Here is a 6587-nt window from a genome sequence, read left to right on the forward strand (position 1 = left end):
AGCAACAAAGCTGTAGCCTATAAAGATTGTGGTCTGATACACTAAAGCAATAGCTTTCTATGTCTTATTGTTTTCTCAATGATAAGAGGCTATTTTCCCAATACATGTTAATTCTTTTTCATTAAATTCATTTATTTTTAATTTATTCATCTTACATCCCTATTGTAGTCCCCTCCCTCATCTCCTTCTGGTCCCACCCTCCCTCCATCCCTCACCTTCCCTAGTCCTCCTCTACCATCTGACCCCAGCCTATGAAATCTCATCTGGACTGCCTATGTCCTCTTCCTTTGTGACCTGGCAAGCCTGCCCTGCCAGGGAGAAGTGATAATTGAATGGGCAACAGAGACCATGTCAAGGCAGTGCAAGTCAAATCCTAGTCAAGCAGTTATAATAGCAAGTACATAAGAACATTTCAAAACCTAGTCCACAGCAAAACAAGATTTGGGATTACCTACTTAATATTAAGAATTATGTTGCTGCTTCTGCTGCTGCTGCTGCTGCTGCTGCTGCTGTTGTTGTTGTTGTTGCTCTTCTTCTTCTTCTTCTTCTTCTTCTTCTTCTTCTTCTTCTTGTGAAGTCTTCATGAAATGGATGCAAATTCTTGCTCTTTCTTCTACTCCTTCCCACTCCAGACAATCTGCCTGTAATTATTACTAAGTGCCTGCTCTGCTAAAGATCTTCATCATACTGGGAAACTGACTATCTGGTTGATTATCTTGCTAGGCAACTTTTCACCATCAGCTTTATCATTGGTTTGGCCAGAATAACAGGAGTGCCACAGCTGGCCCTGAGTTCTTGGCAAGACTGTTGAATGCCAAGCCTGGCTTGTGCTCAACAGATAAATGCTAGCTCCTTTTCCTTTCTAAGCAGAGTAAAGAATTATAATCATGATGAGTAGTACAGAACTTCTTCCATATATATCATGAAAACATGTCTCTCAGAACATTTGATGGGCTATAAATTCAAATAAAACTGAAGTTAAGAAAAGTTAGTAATGGCTATGAGGTTACCTGTTAGACATGACATAACTGAACAAATAACTTAGTACTTTTCTACCACATCCAGCAGGGCTTCCTTATGTTAATTATATTTATGCAATATATGCATAAATTATGCAATATATATATATATATATATATATATATATATATATATATATATATATATATATATATATTAGCTGTTTTCCAAATGATTTGAAGACATTGCTTTATAAAGGTCTTATCCGATGTCAGATACCAGAAGTTCCGGTGCTTTTTCATGCTTCTTCCTGTAATGTTCCCTCAGTACGCAGTTCTCTGAAATCCTAGCAGCAGCCCCAAATGGCTGCCTCTGCACTGAAAGCAGAGTGATGTTGGTGTAGGTTTGGGCTTGCCTGGGAGTGAGGCAGGCAGACTTCTAAGGCTCACCCTGGTGAGGTGTAGCCACTATGCTCCTGAGTTCAGGGATACCTTGATTGACAAATATTATTCCCACAACCCTGTGCCAGAACTCACTGAAAACCAGGAAATATGACCAGGAGCTCAAGAATTCCTAGTTCATCAAATCTGCCTCAGCAACCGAACTAGACTGTGTTTGTAGAACATACCATCAGGGAATTGCCCACGTGATGATGAAAGGAGGAAACAGTACCAGCCAGATATCTCACAGCCCAGACTCTGGAAGCTAAGAAAAGGAACCAGTTTGAGAAGTATGGTGCTGCTGCTGCTGCTGCTGCTGCTGCTGCTGCTGCTGCTGCTGTTGCTGAGGAACAAACCACCACCAGATGCAGCCCTTACAGGATCTTCCCCACCAGGCTCTGAAAAACTGTGACAATGCCATCCAGCTAGTGCCCATCCTCGAGGAAGCCATTTCAACCAGGTCTCTTGGCCTCTAGCTGTCCAGCTTCACTGCTTCCCGGGGATGAGCTTACTGTCAGAGTACTGACAATATGCAACAGAGGATGCTGATGCAGAAAGAGCTGTTGCATGATCTGCTGGCTTATATTTTCGGGGGAGGGGGCCTGCAGTCAAGAAGAAGCAAGACACGAATAAAATGGCAGAGGCAACTGCTGGTGGAAGCAGCAAGATGCAGTGGGAAAAATCCAGGACACACTGCCAGGAGGAGCCACTTGAGCTAAAAATCTCTCTGTTAAAATGTTCCTACCTGTCCCTAGAAGCGTCGCAGGTATGACTGCTGTGTCACATGTAAGTCAGTGGGTGGCAGAGGGGAAGAGAGGCTATGTGTATCCCAGTCTTTTTACTTATGAACATCTGAATGATTCATAGTCTAACACTCCTTGTAAAAAGCAAGCCCCAGAGGACCACCAGCCGGGTACCACACAAGCCCCTATGGTTACACAGACTAGGAGCAAGCCAGAGACTAAAAGAACCCAGCCTTGGACTGAGGACCCTAGGAGGAATGAACCATAGAAGAAGATCCTCCCATGAGGTCACTCGGGCAGGCCAGGAGAGGTGCGAGCTGAGATTACTAGACTGACACCATGGTGCATGGACAAGAGGCTAGCCTGAGAGGACCACCAGTGAGGAGCCTCACAGGCCTGGGGAGGCCGACCATGCCCGAGATGACCCCTGCCCAGACCCATAATGCACCAGCAGGGCATAGCACTTCTGAGACCTCTCTTGAGATGATCCCTGAGACACTCGGAGACCCCGGGACCCACAAAAAGGATCTAGTAAGTGGTAGAGAAATGAAAGAGAGAAAGAAACAGAAGATGTGGGCAAAATGAAGAGAGGCGGAACTGGAAACTCGAGAGTAGTGAGGAATAGCCTGACGTGAGTAGCTGGTGATGGCTGGGACCGTGATGGGGTTCTACTCTGTGCTGCCACTGGGGGCCACGCCTGAGTCCATGTCCCTGTATTAACAGGGGTCTGTCTGTTTCCGGGGCATGTTTGATGTCTGAGGAATTTGCAGAACTGGCCCCACCTCTCACCTGGCCATTCTGGGAGAGCTGGCCATAGGGGCATAAGAGCCGAGAGCTGCCCCTATCCAGCTGCAGTATTCAGGAGAGGGGCATGCACATTGTGGGAGTTATGAGTAAGGCCCTACCACTCATCTCCCATGAAGTGGCATGGACAAGGGATCGATACACTCCTCCTCCCTAGCCCCTTACCATCTGCAGCCAGAGACCTGGCCTTGTGGATGAATATACATCAGGAGAGATGCCCCTGCCTCTCACCAATTGCAGATCCTGGGAGAGCAGGCCCTGCACCTCACCTGAAGAGCACAACAGAGATGACCATGATGGCTGAGGTGCGAGCGAGCCGGCTCTGATGGTATGAACATGGGAGAGCTGGCCCCCGCCACTTGTCTCTTTGGCGGTGACATGGATGAGGGAGAGACACCCTCCTCTGCTCCCTTGGTCCTCTCCATCTATGATTGGAAGGAGAGCTGGCCTCTGGGTCAGGAGAGTGGGAGAACTGGCCATGAACCTCGCCAACTGCAAACCAGGCAGAGAGGACCATTCACCTCACCTGGGCAGCTGGGTGAGCTGGCCCTGGTAGTGAGGGTTGCTGGTGAGCCAGCTTTGAGGGTGTGAGAGTCAGAGAGCTGGCACACTGACCAGCTCAGTTACCTCTTAGGTCTATATCCAGGCCTTTCAATTGGACCACCCCAACCTTTACCCCATCTATCTGTGGAGTACATGATGGGGTCAGTCCTATAGATTCAAAAACACAAGATCTCCACATCACTGGGCAACATCCGGATATACAAAAGGTACTTCCCCTCACACAGTAAAGTTGGGCCATTAGCTGTTGTCTCTGGAGAAGCAGCATGTATGTTGCCTGTTAATTCTTCCTTCCATATTAGCAATGGTTTCCTTCTTCCATCTTTCATAAAGAGAGAATAGGCCTCCTTGGAGATTTCTTCCAAGAAACTCAAGTACAGTCTGTTTCCTGATCTTGGAGTATACCTATGGATGCTATGAAAGGATGAAGTTTCAGAAAAGACTTGCTAGAAAGTCCTCAACCCAACCTAATGAGACCCTATTACTCAGTACAATTGACTGGAGCAAACATGCTAATCTCTACAGTGGTCCCTCTAAAATATATAAAACACTATTTCTTTCATGAAAAATGATGGGTTGTGATTTATCCTCAGAGATGGGAGGGAGGGGGAAATGGCACAGAAGACTGCATTACCTGATCTGAAAGAAGAGAAATCATGACCACCTCTAAACTATAGAATAAGTATATTAAACAATCATCAACCCTAAAATAAAATACAGTGGTACACACTAATCTTTGAGCAAATCAGTGACTTTGATTAAGGATCATGCTTAGGTAAAAGTGACCTGACAAAAAGAAAATCAGAAGAAACACACCCCATTCCACACTCTTTGTGAAATGTCCTATACCACTGACAGAATCTCTGCTTCCTGGGTACAGAGAAGAGACAAAGGAGAGGGTAGATTATCATCATATCCAATACATTTGAGCACTGCCGTGGGAGATGACACAAATGTTCTTTAAAGTTTTGAAGACAAATTGCTAGCTATGACTAGGTTGTCAAACTAAACCACAGAAGTCTGGTGAATTCACTATAACGCTCAAGAGCCAAAGCATAGTAGAAACTCTTCTCTAATCCATTGGGATTATAAACTACAAACATCCAAAGGGGGGCTTTTTAAAGGTTTCTTTTTATGTGTATGAGTGTTTGCCTGCATATATTTATGTGAACCTCTTGCTGGCCTGGTTATGGGAGGGCAGGGGGACAAAAGATGGTGCCATATCTCTTGAAGGTGGTGTTACAGACAATGTGGAACCTGTCTTCTCTACTGGAACAGCCAAGCACTCTCAACTGATAAGCCATCTCTCCAGCCACCAAGGTAGTATACTTTTATATTTTTATAAACTTACATTAATTTTGAATTTTAGTATGGATCAATGCGTTCTCTCTGTCATGAGTGCACCAACAATTGGATCTTCACACTGTCTTTCCTTCATTAATTGTCCCTGTTCATAAGTCCATCACCTTAGTTTTCCTACACTTGTTTCTTAAATTTTCTATGAAAACATAAATACATTTATGAAACACTGTGTGGTTAAAGGCCTTCTTATTTTTAAAGCACAAACCCAATATTTTACAATTATCTTGTTCACCCTAATTCAATAGCCATCTTTATACTCTTGAAAACTTCTAGGTATTCAACACCCATTCTTATTTTTGCTAGACATCTTCATTAGCTCATACAACATTTAATTAATGAGCTGAAGCGAAAAAAGTCATCCCAATTTAGAAACATACAAATGTCTTATTTTGTGCAAAACTCAAATGTTGGGACTAGATATACATGAGAATAATAAAAAAAATATAAAGCTTTCTAAGAAGCTTAGTCATACCAACCAGCAGCAGCAGCAGTGTATTCTCAGGAGAAATAGAAACTCTCAGTTAACTCGGCATGTTGGTTAATAGAAAACATTAAAGGTCTACCATAATAAAAAGTGCTATGGAAAATGTCAGCATCTTCAACAGATGGTTGTGGTCTAACTGGATGTCCACATGTACAAAAATGCAAGTAGACCCATATTTATCACCATGCATGAAACTCAAGTCCAAGTGGATTAAAGACCTCAACATAAAACCAGAGGCACTAAATCAGTTAGAAGAAAAAGTAGGGAAGAAGCCGGAACTCATTGGCACAGGAGCCAACTTCCTGAACAGAACTCCAACAGCCCAAGCCTTAAGGTCAACAATTAATAAATGGGACTTCATTAGGCTGAAAAGCTTCTGTAAGGCAGGAGACACTGTCAACAGAACAAAGCAACAGCCTACAGACTGGGAAAAGATCTTCACCAGCCCTAAATCTGACAAAGGTCTAATATCCAAAATATATAAAGAGCTCAATAAATTAAACACCACCAAACCAAATAACGCAATTAAGAAATTGGGCTCAGAATTAAACAGAGAATTCTGAACAGATCAATACAGAATGGCTGAGAAACACTTAGAGAAATGCGCAACATCCTTAGTCATCAGAGAAATGCAAATCAAAAGGAGTCTAAGATTCCATCTTACACCCATCAGAATGGCTAAGATCAAAAATTCAAGTGACACCACATGCTGGCAAGGATGTGGAGAAAGGGGAACACTCCTTCATTGCTGGTGGGAGTGCAAACTTGTACCACCACTTTAGAAATCAAACTGGCATTTTCTCAAAAAACTGGGAATAGGGCTTCCTCAAGACCCAGTTATTCCACTCCTTGGAATATACCCAGAAAATGCTCCACCACACAACAAGGACATATGCTCAACCATGTTCATAGCAGCCTTATTCATAATAGCCAGAACCTGGAAACAGCCTAAGTGTCCATCAGTCGAAGAATGGATAAAGAAACTGTGGTACATTTACACTATGGAATACTACTCAGCTATTAAAAACAAGGAATTCCTGAAATTTATGGCAAATGGATGGAACTAGAAATGATCATCCTAAGTGAGTTAACCCAGACCCAGAAAGACTCACATGGTATATACTCACTTATAATGGACACTAGCCCAAAAGGGATGTCCAGTGAAATTCTTCACTTACTAGGAGATCGGGATAGATGCGGGGACTTCCTATTGGGACTTTAGGTGAGGGAAAT

The 6587-nt window shown here is 43.5% G+C and overlaps 1 non-coding gene across 1 annotated transcript; it reads left to right on the forward strand.

The window, feature by feature from the left end:
• Window positions 1–2144: 2144 nt before the first annotated feature.
• On the forward strand, window positions 2145–2276 carry LOC127208870 (small nucleolar RNA SNORA17). Its single transcript, XR_007833137.1, has one exon. It is a non-coding gene; the product is annotated as a small nucleolar RNA SNORA17 (small nucleolar RNA).
• The last annotated feature ends 4311 nt before the right edge of the window (window positions 2277–6587 follow it).

This window comes from Acomys russatus, chromosome 25 (assembly GCF_903995435.1).
Source record: "Acomys russatus chromosome 25, mAcoRus1.1, whole genome shotgun sequence".
NCBI classification, from domain to species: domain Eukaryota; kingdom Metazoa; phylum Chordata; class Mammalia; order Rodentia; family Muridae; genus Acomys; species Acomys russatus.